The following is a 15,005-nucleotide window of genomic DNA, read 5'->3' on the forward strand; positions in this document are numbered from 1 at the left end:
AGTCTCAACTTTGCTGGCTCCGACCTCTCCCAGAAACTGTAAGAGGAATGCCATGTCAAATGAGGAACCTTCTCCCTATGAAGGACAAATGGTGCTGCTAACTTGTCTCCAAAAGGCTTAGGAGGTCATTGTAAAAGGTGCTTTTGGTATATGGACACATTGAGCTTTCTTGTATCTCATCAACGATTTTATAGCAGAAAAATTGGAGGATCTTATATATACCCTATAGTAGGTAACCCAGAGGTCTGAGAAGAAGCTGAATTCACATAAATGGTGCCACTAAACTCATATTAATAAAACTGAGTCTTAAAAAGTTAGAAATATTATCTTAGTGCCAGATAGATAGTATAGGAGGTAAGAAACTTGCCTAACACATGGTCAACCCTGGTTCAATTCCTGTTTTATCTATACCCTATGGAAAAGTAACTTACTAACTTAAAACAAAATAACTTTTACAGCTACCCACTGTAAACTGAATTCTTCACTATTTGAAACTCTCAGGATAGATCTGTGTGATATCAAACACATGTGCTAGAAAAAAAAAGGAGAAAACAAAGCCATAAGAACAGCCTTTGAAATGGAGCCTAGGAACCTTTCAAGAACATCACTGTACTTAGTTATGGTCTTTGTTTCCCAAAGTTGTGTTCACCTAGGCACACAGCATATACTTTGCCATATGTCTTGATGAGTGGGGACGAGGAAAAGAGGCCCTTTATTTACTTACAGAGTATTTGCAATGAGTTTCATTTCAAGTGTTTAACCTACAATCCACTGTTTCTTTCACTTAGGGTCATGCCCAGGATAAAAATGATTCTGCTTAGATCAAATTTTCAGTCATTGATTAAACCCAAAGTACCTAGTTCTTTAGCTTAACTGAGAAGCTTTAATCAAATAAAGGGAAAGAACAGTCTCTACTATTTTTCCTCTAGGAGCTCTAATTTCTTCTATCAGAGGACTGAACAAAGTAAGACTCTCTTTTTCAAGTGCAACCTCTTTAAGGTTACATTAATCCTATGGAGCTCAGCTCAGAGGTCTGGGAGTAAGCTCAAGTTCTTCATTAATCTTGGAACATAGGTTAGGAATTTTGAATATTTCAGTTAAGAATAGATGTGACCTAGTGACCTTTACAGGAGCTTGGGGATTTCTTCTTATAAAGATAAAGGAAAGGGATTACAGAAAGGTCAGATATGAAAACAATCCTATCTTGAAGATAAGGTGCTTGATATTCTCTGAGTCATAGGTCTGTGTTTTTTCTCTACTCCAAAGCTCTGTTATAGTTCTATGTTACCTCACATCTCTGTAGTCATTTTAGTAGCTATTTATCTTCTGCTCAACTTCACAATCAATGTTTTGAATGATAAAACTAATCACCTTATAGTATAAAATATTTTCTCATATGTCTTTTGGCTGATCTCCAACTAGTTAGCTGCCTTAGATCCAGGCCCACAGATATGATCAGATAGTAAATGGGAGTGGAGTCACACCTTGAAGTGCTCAAGAACTATTCCTTCCTCAGAAGCAATCTCTGAAGGTGCTTATGTGGCTAAATGTGGTTCTGAATATTTAAATCAGGATCAAAAGGATACCAGGAAAATACCTTAATAATTTGTATATCACCTTTCTGTCTAATAATATCATATTTTGAGTTGTACAAGAGACATTTCATGGCATCAAATGGACAAGGAGTCCATTTTCTAAATGGGAGCATTTTCTAAATCCTTTAAAAGATGTAAGTCACCAAAATATTGGTTTTTGTTCTCCTCTAAGAATAACTCAAAGGTAAGATAACAAACATTTTATTAACTCCTACGAGATACTCTAGAAAGTGATCTTGTAGAGAGCTTACCAAAGAGCTATGGGACATCTAAAGAACCTGAGTAAGAGAAAGAAGCTGTCTTTACTCACACCAGTGGGGCCAAAAGATAGAAAATACCACATGGAACACATAGCAGTACTTTGATGAATCGAAAACTTGACTGTGAGGCTCCACATAGCAAGTATGAGAAGAACCACTAAAATGTACTACCGTGTTTTCAGGCATATAAGATGACTTTTGAAATGAAGAAAGTCAACCAAAAATCAGGGGTCATCTTATATGCTGAGTATATCTAAAAAACATTTTGACATGCTGCTAAATGAAAATCGACTGGATATTGTCAAGAAAAGAATTTTTCCAACTTGATCCTGCACCAATCTCTGCAAGGCTGCTCACACCACTCTCTGGCTCAGCCAATCCAAGCAGGCTTTTGATGTATGCAAATGAGACAATGTTCGCACCAATCACTGCAAGGCTGCTCGGACCGCCTTCCTAATGCAGCCAATCCAAGCAGGCTTATTATGCATGCAAATTAGACAATGTTCTGTACCCGAATCTACACTGTTAAAAGTCTGCTCAGATGGGCCAGTCAGAGAGGAAGTCTATTACAGTATAACCTTTGAACCTTTGCTTGATGTGATTGGCTCACTGTGGTACATACAGTTACAGCAAAAGATAGGAAAAGTGAAAGAGAAAGGTATTGGGAATAAGTAGTGGAGGTTAGGAAAGGTAGAAGAGTAGATACGCCCTTGTATTCAACTGACTTTAATTCTTATCCAATGGTATCCCACAAGGTCACTGGAGCACTGCTAGGAGTGATCTCTGAGCAAAGAGCCAGGAGAAAGACCTGAACTCAGCTTACTCAGCAAAAATAAATAAATAAAAATAAAATAAAATAAAAAATATTGTTACTGAAGGGATATCATACATAAGGGGAAAACGAGAGAGAGGAGAGAGAGAGAAAAGAAAATAAATTGCTTGCTCCAAGGGTAAGCAGGGAAGAGGATGGGGGAGTGGCAGAGGCAGGAGGAAAGCAGAAAACATTGGTGGTGGGAAATGTGCATTGGTGAAGGGTGTTTTACATTATATGACTGAAACTCAATCATCCGATCATGAGAGACTTTGCAACCGTGAAAATAATTTTATTATGAACAACCATGTAACCGTGGTGTTTAAATAAAGTAATTTACAAAAGAAAATATAATTTTCATAAAGAATTATCTTTTATTCTGCAAAAAATTAAGTGAACAAAAAAGGGAAAAATAGTGTTTATTTTGCTGCACTAAGGAGTTTAGAAAGGTACAAAAATAAAAGCCAAGCCCTTATGTGGATTTATTTTTATTCTCAAACCACTTAAGAGATCCAAGCTTTACATGTTTCATGCCAAACCTACCCAGGCACCAATGGAGTTAGTTATAGGGAAAGTGCTACCAAAAGACAGCTTGAAATATAAGTTATATATTTTAGCTCTCTTCCTTAAATTGGTAGAGAAAACAATTATAAGCTTGTATATTGTAGAACGTATCAACTTTCCTTTCCAGTTTAAGGAATATTTTGTTGCATGATCTTCTCCCACCAATTGTGCATTTTAAAACAAAGATTTTTATTCTTTTACCAATTAATTTTTTATCATAACACCAAGATTTATCAGTTGTTCATAATACATTTATTTCAGGTATTAAATGTTCTAACAGTATTTCCACTTATGTCTTCAGTTTCTCACCCACCCCAGTTTCTCACCCCAGTATGCCCCCAAATAAACTTACTGTTTGATACAGCACAAGGCAAATAAAATTATCAAAACTTAGATCAATAAGAATCAGTTGTACAAGTGGGGACCAGTTATACTAGTATTCTGGGGGGGGGGGGGTAAAGGAGAGATATATGGGATGCATGCTGGGAACAGGGGTGGAGGGAGGACATCAATGGTGGTGGGAATGCCCTTGATTCAATGTCACTATGTACCTAAAATATTACTTAAATATTACAGTGAAATATTTGTAATTCACTTCGTCCACAATAAAAATTAAAAAAATAATCAGTGATGATAGTTATACCTCATAATAATTTTATTTACATTTGTCTTATATTGATGGTCTTTTCTGCTTAAAACTCTAGAATTCAGCAATCTCTCCCATTCTCCCTCCAGTCTCTTCTCTTTATGTATAGATATAAATTTCTTCTAAATGCTTGTTTTGTACCTGTACCCTTAATGCCATGGAAGAAGTTAAATTCTGCCTTTTGAAAATTTCACCCTCCAAATATTACTCAAGAATATGAATTTGTGTCATTCTATAATTCTGGCTATTATTCCCTGTATAACTAAAGCTCAGGAGTTCTTTCTATTTAGCCATATTATGCTATTAAGATTTAAAGTTCTGTGGACTCTGTTATGAGGGGTAGATAGGAAGTCCAAAATTGGTTGAAAAATTATCCATGGCTTTGTGGCTCTGGGTAAGATTTAGCAACTGGAGCCTGTGGGGCCTCAGTTAACCACCCACTCTCGCTTGTGGGGTGATGAATCCCAGGCCCAGACTTACCCCAGAGCAACCCAGAACACCATGGCCCATCTCATCGTGGCCCTGTCTTCTTCAACAAGACTCAAGGAGTGCCCAATCCTAGACGGTCCTCTGTGCACTGTGCACCAAAAAAGGGTGTGGGGAGGGAACTGGATACCCCCTTTAGATTAAAATCTGATCTTTAAAAAAAGTGAGGTTTTGGTTTTTTGAGTTATGGATTCCAAATTCTATGTCTTACTTCTAGATAGTTCTAGGTAGTTATTAAATATAAATATGTTATAAATTAAATATACTAGGCAGTTTATTAAAAAGTCAACACACCCAATTCTAAGAATTACTACTACTCTTCTTACTCTCCTTCAGCTACCCTTATAATATTATTGCTACCTTGTGGCTGTATATTACTTCACAATTTTTAAGACATTTCCACCAGCTTTGTCCCATTATTTCTGCACCGCATACTATGACTTATATAAATACAAAATATATAAGTATAAAGTACCTGGTATTTATGGTAACTGTTATTACTCTGAATTGTTTTAAATGGTTTTGGATTCTGAAGCATTATCAAGTTACATATTTAAGGTCAACTCTTGTACAAAAACACAAAGCTAGTGGGAGGCAGATCATTAGCAGGAGATACAATCCAGGGCATATATAATGCACAGTGCCCTCCCAGTTTAACCTCTGTCCAATCATCTCTATAATAAATGACTTTCAGAGAAAAATTATGTCTGAAAATGTTCTGACAGAACTAAATTACATATTGTAAATATAAAATGCTAATAAGTTTCAACATGTCACACATCCCAAGGACATTCATTTTATTTTTGAAAATTTTAAAGTTTTTATTAATGGCAGAGAAGATATGATTATCATATGAGACTAAGTGTAAAATAAAATTTTGTGTAATATAAATCAGATGTCAGAGATGAACATTTATTTATGTAAATGAAATTAATCATTAGATTATATTATACTTAATGATCAGATTTTTTTTATAGCAGGGGTCTCAAACTCGGGGCCCACGGGCCGTTTGCAGCCCTCCGTACAACATTTTGTGGCCCTGCCCTAGAGGAATCTTTTTTTGTTTTGTTTTGTTTTAGTTGTTTGGGTCACACCCCCCAATGTTCACGACTTACTACTGACTTTGCACTCAAGGATCACCTCGACTTTGCCTCCTGCGGCCCCCAGGTAAATTGAGTTTGAGACCCCTGATATATAGGTTGAATGAGATAGCAATAAATCATCACAAATTGACTTTAAATTTTTTAATATAATTTTTATTTTGATCGTAGTGGCTTACATATTATTGACAATAATATTATAGGTACATATTTACATAAAATCAGGGGGTTCCTGTCACCGATTTGTCCTCCCTACACCTCTGTGTACATCCTACCTCCCATATCATCCTCCCTCACCCCCGGGGCTGTGAGAATATGTGGTCCCCTCTGTACCTAGCTTACTACTTAGTAGTCTTGGTCTTGGTGCCTCCCTTATTTCCCCCTCTAACTGAGAGGAAGGACTACATAGTTCAAGTTATGTGGTTTTATTTGAAGAGGAGAAAAGTAATAAACTGGGGTAAAAGTCTAATACACCGAAAATGGGCGGAATATTTCTAGAGGCTCTCATCGTCAGTTTGAGAGATGAAGGAAAAAATAAAGATGAAACACCCAACAGTACAAAAAGAAGTGTCAAATATCCAGTGACCATCCAGTGATAACGATAGGCACCACAAAAGAAGCCAAGGTCTTGAGTTAAAAAACATGGCAGAGCACCTAAAGAAAGAAAAGTAAAGAAGAAAAAACAATATAAATATAAATGGGGACAACAACTTCAATAACCACACCAAAACAAAGAAATCTTTCACTTTCCTTGTAAGGTTGATTTCTAGGTACCTGATATTTTTGATACTATTTTAAATGGAATTGTATTTTTAATCTCTCTCTCTCCTTGACTTTGTTGTTTGTGTATAGAAATGCTACTGTCTTTTGTGTATTGACTTTGTATCCAGCCACTTTGCTCTATTGGTTAATTGTTTCTAGGAGTTTTACTGTGGACTCTAGGATTTTCGATGAATATCATCATATCATCTGCAAATACAGATAGTTTGAGTTCCTCTTTCCCAATTTGGATTCCTTTGATTCCCTTCTCTTGTTGGATTGCTATTGCTAGGACTTCTAAGGTTATATTGAATAAGAGTGGAGAGAGTGGACAGCCTTGCCTAGTTCCTGACCTTAGTGAGAATGCTTTTATCTTCTCACCATTAAGTATAATGTTGGCTGTAGGCTTTTCATAGATAGCTGTAACTATCTTGAGGAAGGTTCCTTCTAATTCTATTTTGCTGAGTGTCTTTAACATGAAAGGGTGTTGGATTTTGTCAAATGCTTTCTCTGCATCGATTGATATGATCATGTGGTTTTTGTCTTTCTTGTTGTTGATGTGATGTATAATGTTGATTGATTGGCGTATGTTGAACCAACCTTGCATTCCTTGTATAAAACCCACTGGTCATGATGTATGATATTTTTGATAAAGTGCTGGATTCGGTTTGCTAAGGTTTTGTTGAGTATCTTTGCATCTATGTTCATTAGTGAGATTTGTCTGTAGTTTTCTTTCTTGGTGGTGTCTTTGCCATCTTTGGGAATGAGTGTGATATTAGCCTCATAAAAGGAATTGGGGAGGATTTCTGTTTTTTTCTATGATTTGGAAGATCCTATGGAAAAGTGGTAGTAGGTCTTCTGAAATGTTTGGTAGAATTCACCTGTAAATCCATCTGGACCTGGACTTTTGTTCTTAGGGAGTTTCTTAATTACATCTTTAATTTCCTCTGAGGTGATTGTTCTGGTTTAGGCTTTCTAGTTCTTCCTTTTCCAGTCTCAGAGGATGGCATTTTTCCAAGAATCTGTCGATTTCTACTGGGTTATCTAGCCAAGCTGAGTATAATTGTTCATAGTATGATCCCATGATATGTAGTATTTCTTGGGGTTTTGTTGTAATCTCTCCCCTTTTAATTGTGGTCCTACTGATTTGGGTGTTTTCCCTCTTTTTTTTGGTGAGTTTTGGCCAGTGGTTTGTCTATCTTGTTTATGTTTTTTGAAAAACCAACTCCTGGTCTCATTGATTTTTGTATTGTTTTCTTAGTTTCTATGTTGTTTATTTCTGCTCTGGTTTTTAATATTTCTTGCCTTCTGGTTGTGGTTTGATTTCTCTGCTGCTGTTGTTCCAATTCCTTGAGGTGATCGTTTAAACTGTTGATTTTGTCATTTTCCTGTTTCTTGACATAGGCCTCATATTGCTATGAGTTTCCCCCTAAGTACTGCTTTTGCTGTGTCCCACAAATTTTGACATGTTGTCTCTTCATTATCATTTGTCTCAAGGAATCTTTTTATTTCTTCCTTGAGTTGTTCTTTGATTCAGCTATTGTTGAGCAGCATGTTGTTTAATCTCCAGGTATTAGTTTTTCTCCATTGATTCTTCTTGAAGTCAATTTTGACCTCTGTTGCATAGTGTTCTGATAGGGTACTTCTAATGATCCTTACATTTGTGGTCTTATATAGGTTGGATTTGTATCCTAAGACATGGTCTATTCTGGAGAAGGTTCCATATGGGCTTGAGAAGAATGTGTATTCTACTTTCTGGGGATGGAGGGTTCTATATTAAGTCTATTAGCCCTAGATCTTCTAATTTTTCATTTAGAGCTCTTATTTTTTTTTTTTTACTATTTTTCTGTTTGGTGGATCTGTCCAGTGGTGATAGGGAGTATTGAGGTCCCCTACTATTATCACATTTCCCTTCATGTGTTTCTCCAGGTTTGTGAGCAGTTGCCTCACATATTTTACTGGCTCTACATTAGGTGCATAGATATTGACCAGGATTAGTAATTCTTGATCTAATGTTCCCCTGATCAGTAAGCAGTGACTCTCTTTGTCTCTGATCACTTCCTTGAGGTTGAATGCAATTTGGTCTAAGAATGGCTGTCCCTGTTCTTTTTTGTTTTCCATTGACCTGAATAATTACTTTCCATCCTTTTATTCTAAGCCTGTGCTTATCCTGTAGTTGTAGGTGTGTTTCTTGCAGACAGCAGAAGTCCAGTTTATTTTTCCTAATCTAGTTCTCTACTATGTGTCTTTTAATTGGAGAGTTTAGTCCGTTAACATTTAGGGAGATTATTGTGAGAGAGGACTGTTGTTGCAGTTGTGTTGTGTGGAGTGGTTGTTGTTACAATTGGGGGTTTGGATTCTGTAATTTGTCTCTGAGTAGGTCATTTAGGATTGGCTTTGTTTGCACAAATAGTTCAAGTTCATTCTTGTTTGAGAATGTTTTTAGTCTGCCCTCCCATATGAATGATAGTTTTGCTGGGTATTGGACCCTAGGTTGAAAATTTTTTTTATTTAGTTGTTTAAATATGTCATTCCACTATCTTCTTGCTTGAATTATTTCAAATGGGAAATCTGGTTTGATTCGTATGTCCCTTCCTTTGTACTTGAGGTTTTTTCTCCCTTATTGCTTTAAGGAGTTCATATTACTCTTTGTTTTATTGCCATTTGGATTACTATATGTCTTGGTCTATTTTATTATGGACTCTCTTCACTTCCTGGATTTGCACTGAAGTTTCTTTCCAGAGGGTGGGAAAGTTCTCTGCTATTATTTCCCTAACTACTTGTTCTTCTCCTTTCCCTATTTCCTTTCGTTCTGATATACCCACATTCTTAGATTTTTTTTGTCCTTGTTTATTAGATACTGGACTTTTTCTTCCAGTTCTTTGCCTTTTATTTCTTTGTTGGTTTCTTGATCATTTTTGTTTGCATTTTTCTTCGAGTTCCTCAATGTGCTTCTCCAACTCCGTGTTTCTGCTCGTAAGGCTTGTTACTTTGTCTTTTAATTCCTTCAATTCTTTTTGTATGGAATCTCTCATGTTCCTTAACATTTCTTCTTTAATTTGGCTGATTTGTTCATCCATAGATTTCTTATACTCGATAGCTAGCATTTCTTTCATTTCTTTTATCAATTCTTGCATTTCCTTCCTCATGGCTGCTTTTAGGGCTCCTTCCCATGGATCTGTGCATTTTGGTGGACTTGAAAACTTGCTAGGGTTTTTCTCCGTATCTCCAGATATTAGGGTTCTCCTTGATTTACCCATATTTCTTTGCATTTATTGGTGTGGTTTGGAGTGCTGTGCTTTCTAAATTCAGCCTGCTTTGGCCCCTGTGGCGTGGGGATGGGTCCCCTCCCTGCGGGTGGTTCTAGAGGGGGCTGTTTAGTGAGCTCGCTGAGGTTTGGCTCCTCCTGTGCTCTTTCTGTGGCCTAATTCGTTGCTTCTCCCTTTTGTTGTCTGCTAGTGCAGGTCCTCTTCTGGCCACAATGGTGGAGGGCGCTGTTAAGCCTAGCTCTTCCCCCCCCCTCCTCGAGGAGGTCAGCCTTCCTTCAGTGGGTCTTATCAATTTCCTTCTCTTTATTCCTCTCAGTTGGTGCAGTTCCGCTCCTGGCCACAATGGTTGCTAGCACTGTTGAGCCTAGCTCTCTATCCTCCCTCCTCTCTCTGGGAGTCAATGGAGCTCCGCCCCCTCTGAGCCTCAGCAGAAGAAATTCCCTCAGCCAAACCCTGCCGGCTGCTGCCCTTAGCTCTTGGGGAGTCCCAGGTCCACTCCGGGGCTCAGGGGGGTGGGCTGCTCTAGGTCACACAAAGGTCCAGGTGGCCGGCCCAGTCTCACCCAGTCTATTGGTCCTAGCCTGCAGCACAGAGTGAGTCAGGTGCAGGGTTCTCCTCACCCCCTCCTACACTCTACTCGGGCTTGGGGTCCCTGGGGCGGGTTGCTCGGTCTAGGGCGCCCACCTAAAATTTATTTTTTACTTAAAGCACTGTTCATTTACAAAGTTATTTTGAGTTGGGTTTTAGGCATACAATGTTGTAGCACCAATCCCACCACCAGTGTCAACCTCTCTCCACCAATGTTCACAGAATCCATCCCATGCTTCTTTCCCTACCAGTTTGCCATCATAATTGGCATTTTATTATTTTGTTTCAGGGAAGGTGATTGGGGCCACCATACTCAGATTACTCTGGCTCTGCAATCAGAAATCACTGCTGGAAATCTAGGAGAACATGGGGTGCAGGAGATCAAACACAAATGCAATGCAAACACCCTAACCTTTGTGCTATCACTTTGGCCCCATAATAAGTAAATTTCTAAGTTTGGCAATTAAATTTTGGACAAAGAACATACATTTTAATGAGCTTCATAGTTATATAACACAAAGCTCTACTTTCCTAAATATAAATTTTCGAGCTCTAATAGCAGGATTTTTTGGGAAAGATTGAAGGAAATAGTAACTGAGACCCTATTCCACAGTAGGCTAACCTACCCTCCTCTGAATTGATGTGCAAACCTGCTAGATACTGGAATGCAGAAAGGCCATGTTTCCAGTCATTCCAGAGGGTCTTTATTTTGACCACTTATTTATCAAGTGAACATCAGCTCTTTTCTTGCACTGCAATAACTGCATTTTTTGTAATGGAATAACACCTCCGATGTTATTCCAGTCTTTGTCAAAGCCTATTCTACCAGATCTCCCAACACAAAGTCAATTAATCTGACAATCCAAGCCTTCCATCTGAGGCAAACGGCAAGGGTTAACTAGTTTTGCACAAAGTAAGTCTGGCTCAACCCTGCAAATCTCTTTTTCACATTTGCTGCTTATTCATAACCCAGGCCCATCTGCTGCACAAGTAACAATCAGCCGCTCCTGTTTCAGATGTCAACCATCCCAGCTGTTTCTCTCTCTGTAAACATCATGGGGGGAAGCAATTACCACAATATTAATATTCTGACTTGATTATTTTATGCTGCAAAATGAAGGCTGATGGATGGCCCTCTGGGCTCCCTGTCACCTCAGTCCCAAGTAGTATATACTTACACAGTATAGCCAGGGTCAAAACCGACTATGGAAGGGACAGTTCTATCATGAGATTGGAGAGTGTATGTTTTTCTGTGGCCTGGACCCACCTACAAAGACCAAGTTGAATGTGGCATGTGTGGAAATTGACCAAACTCTTGATTGCAGCAAGCTCTGAGAACTAAGTCCATTGAACTGAAAGAATGAGATTTGAAGATTCCATGTGTGGCTCTTTCTTATAAGCTTGTTTGCAGACCACTCAGCATGCTTAGGGTTTTTTCTTGGTTCTTTGCTTAAAGATTAGACTTGGTAGTACTTGAGGAACCATATAGGGAACTGGTGATCTAGCCCAGGTAGATTACATGCAGGGCAAGCACCCTATCTTCTGTACTATCTCTCTATTTTTATACTCTAGGCTACTCATGACTTTGATAAATTATATGAACCATATCTTCTTCCTTCATAATTCTCTGATTTAAACTAAAACAGCAGATACAAATTATCATTGAGAAATTATCTCATGGTACATATTTTTTTAACATTCTAAGAAAAGCAGGTGAACTGATGAGATCTGTCTCATGAAGAAGTCATTTCAATTATTTTGTACACTTATATTAGGAATCGGTACATTATAAGTAAGCAAGGAAATTATTTAAAGGCAGTGCTACCCAATCAGAGCATCCCATATCCTCCTTAGACTTAATACTGTCTGATACTGGGAATGTGCATTTACAAGAAGAGAACACGGGGCCAGAGCAATGGCATAGTGGTAGGGCATTTGCCTTGCACATGGCAGACTCAGGATAAACTGGTTTGATCCCCTGGCATCCTATATGGTCCCCCGAAGCTAGGGGTAATTTATGAGCACATAGTCAGGAGTAACCTCTGATCATCACCGAATGTGGCCCAAAATAATAATAATAATAATAATAATAATAATAATAATAATAATAATAATAATAAGAAGAAGAAGAAGAAGAAGAAGAAGAAGAAGGAAGAGGAGGAGGAGGAGGAGGAGGAGGAGGAGGAAGAAAGAAGAAGAGGAGGAGGAGAAGAAGAAGAGGAAGAAGAAGAGAACAAGACATAGTCAATCTGCCTAGCTTCAGATCTTGGTTCTGTCATTTGTGTGTAATCTTGAGAAAGGTTCATGATGTTTATCTTAAAATTTCACATTTATAAAATGGGCATTAGAATTTCAAAAAAAATTCAGAGTTAGTAGTTTTAATTTTTTCAGAGCCTACTCTGGTCCACAGAATAAAATATAACTATTATTCTTGTGATTCTTTCTTAGCTCAATGTTTGGAGTGAAAGAGGAGCATTCTTTTACAAGGAAAATTTGTAAGTATAGGTTTGGGATAAAATAATGCAATGGCAGAAAAGCAATTTTGAGAACAAAAGGAATAACATTGATGAAGTAATAAGAAATAGAATTTCTTAGATGTTCTAACCAAATAGTGGTTCAGGGGATATGACTGTAAGTTGTAGAAGTCAGGAAAGAACAAAAGAACATAAAAGGGAAATTAATGTCGCGTGCAATAAAGTACTGGTACTTTGGTAAATTGAGGTAACTTTACACAACAAAATCTTACCATTAATATTATTGTAGGTGTGTTAGATTAATAATATTAAATAATAATAATTATAATAATAAACTTTAACACAAATAATTGAAATAAATAAGAAGGAAACTTAAACAAATATAAAAGTCCTGAATTAATAAACAAGAGATTGTGATGTATTTAAAATATTAGGAAGACTTTGAAAGTTTCTAAGTAATATCACAACCCAAATGTGATCTATTCAAAATCCCAAGAGGAGATAGCTATTAGACTGATGTAGCAAAATCTTAGGAAGATTTTTGCTAGGTAAGACAAAGTGTGATACACAGCAGCATGAAAAGGCAAGTAGATAAATGAAATAGTCAGAGAGTCAGAGATACATAAGAAGTTCACTTGAAAGATAATAATGAGGTTCAAGTATCAAGTTTAGAAAAAGAGGGTATAAAGAAATCAGAAAAGAGAGGAAAATCTTTGGAATTTCTTTGAAGATGAGTTTAGTTATTTGTCTCTTCAAAGTTGGCCTTGAGCTGCTCAATGGCACAAACCAGGGGACAAACCTCCCAAATAGTATTTTCTTCATATATTGGCCACAATATATGACAATATGTGACAATGGCCACAAGCTTCTCTCATTAGCACCAGTAATAGGCCCAAGATCTCACCTATACTACTTGCAAAACAGGAAAGTACAACTGGAAAAATCAAGGGAGGGAATCCCAGAGGAATTTGTGAACATAAAATTGTGTTCGACTTATTCTAATATCTATCATTGTAGCAAATCATATATTATAAAGCAAATGGTATAACTATGTGTGCATGGAGGTGAGTCATCTTCATGAATGTGCATTCGTGTGCCTGGGAATCCCGTGAATGTCCATCAACTTGATATGTGTACATGTATATCAATCTGTGTTGTTATGATAATATTTTAAGGGCTTCTAAATCTGTAGTCAAAAATTATTTCCCCACATCACTACTCACTACTCTGGCATTATTTTGATGAAGGTCTAATTCTTTCTTCTTTATTCTCCATGTACTCAGTAAATAAAGTTAGTGTGATCTTTTTTTAGTCCATATGCAAGCACATCTCCAAAAGATAGATCCATGACCTTAGATACAATCTGAATTTATCAGTTATAAATGATGGTGTAAAATATTTATAAAGAGTGTTCTAAAGATTAAGTAAATGAGGACAGCAAAGACATGTACCTGCAAATGCAAAGTGATTTTTATTGTTCTTTTTATTGCAGAAAGAGGCTATGTAGTGACCCGTTTATCAATCAGGAATGAGTTCAGACATAACTGCTTCACATAGCAAGCCAGGTAGGCTTTGAAACCACAGCTCTGTCCACATTTTTTGGTATCTGAGATTCTTTTGTTCATTGTTTTGTTTTCTTGGGGGATCACACCTAGCTGTGCGCAAAAATCTGGGGAGACGGGAGTTGGGAACAATATAGGGTCTTGGGAATTAAAATTAGGCCAGCCACATGCCTGGCAAGAGCCCTACATGCTGCAGTAATGCTTCAACCCTTGTGATATTCATTTTGTGTGTTCAGTATGCTGGTTCTGGTGATATCTCCCTGCATAAAAGTACTATGCAGATAAATAAATTTCTATAGTTAAAATGGTTAGCATTTAATAGATATTGGTATGATTTATGTTTTTGTTGTTGTTATTGTTTAATACTATCTTTATTTAAGCACCATAATTACAAAACCATTTGTAGTTGGATTTCATTTATTTAAAAAAAAAAAAAAGAAAGAAAAAACAGCCCCATTCTCCAATGCATTTGAAACAGGCGTTTTATTCCTCTCACTCACTACCACTGTCATGATAGTCGTTAAGTGTTGTTATTTCTCTATTGAAGACAATTCTAATAGAGAGGGAAAAAGTGAAGATTATGGTGGGAAGTGAGAAGTTAAGGCAGTTAACTATTTGGGGGGGGGGGGGTCATACCTGGCAGTGCTCAGAGGTTCCTCCTGGCTCTATGCTCAGAAATCGCTCCTGGCAGGCTCAGGGGACCATATGAAATGCCGGGATTCGAATCACTGGCCTTCTGGATGCAAGGCAAACACCTATCTCCATACTATCTCTCCGGCCCCAAGGCAGTTAACTTCTTAAGAAGTGTCCTAAAAACCACATTTCCTAATGTCACAGCCTCAGCTACATAGAAGGACCATAGGTGTTTCTGGAAGTGATCTGCTGTGCATA

At 37.5% G+C, this 15,005-nt stretch overlaps 1 non-coding gene across 1 annotated transcript; it reads left to right on the forward strand.

Annotated features, from left to right (window-relative positions):
- Positions 1 to 4,233: 4,233 nt before the first annotated feature.
- On the forward strand, positions 4,234 to 4,356 carry LOC126021283 (small nucleolar RNA ACA64). Its single transcript, XR_007499849.1, has one exon. It is a non-coding gene; the product is annotated as a small nucleolar RNA ACA64 (small nucleolar RNA).
- Positions 4,357 to 15,005: the final 10,649 nt, after the last annotated feature.

Source organism: Suncus etruscus, chromosome 10 (genome assembly GCF_024139225.1).
Source record: "Suncus etruscus isolate mSunEtr1 chromosome 10, mSunEtr1.pri.cur, whole genome shotgun sequence".
Taxonomy (NCBI): domain Eukaryota; kingdom Metazoa; phylum Chordata; class Mammalia; order Eulipotyphla; family Soricidae; genus Suncus; species Suncus etruscus.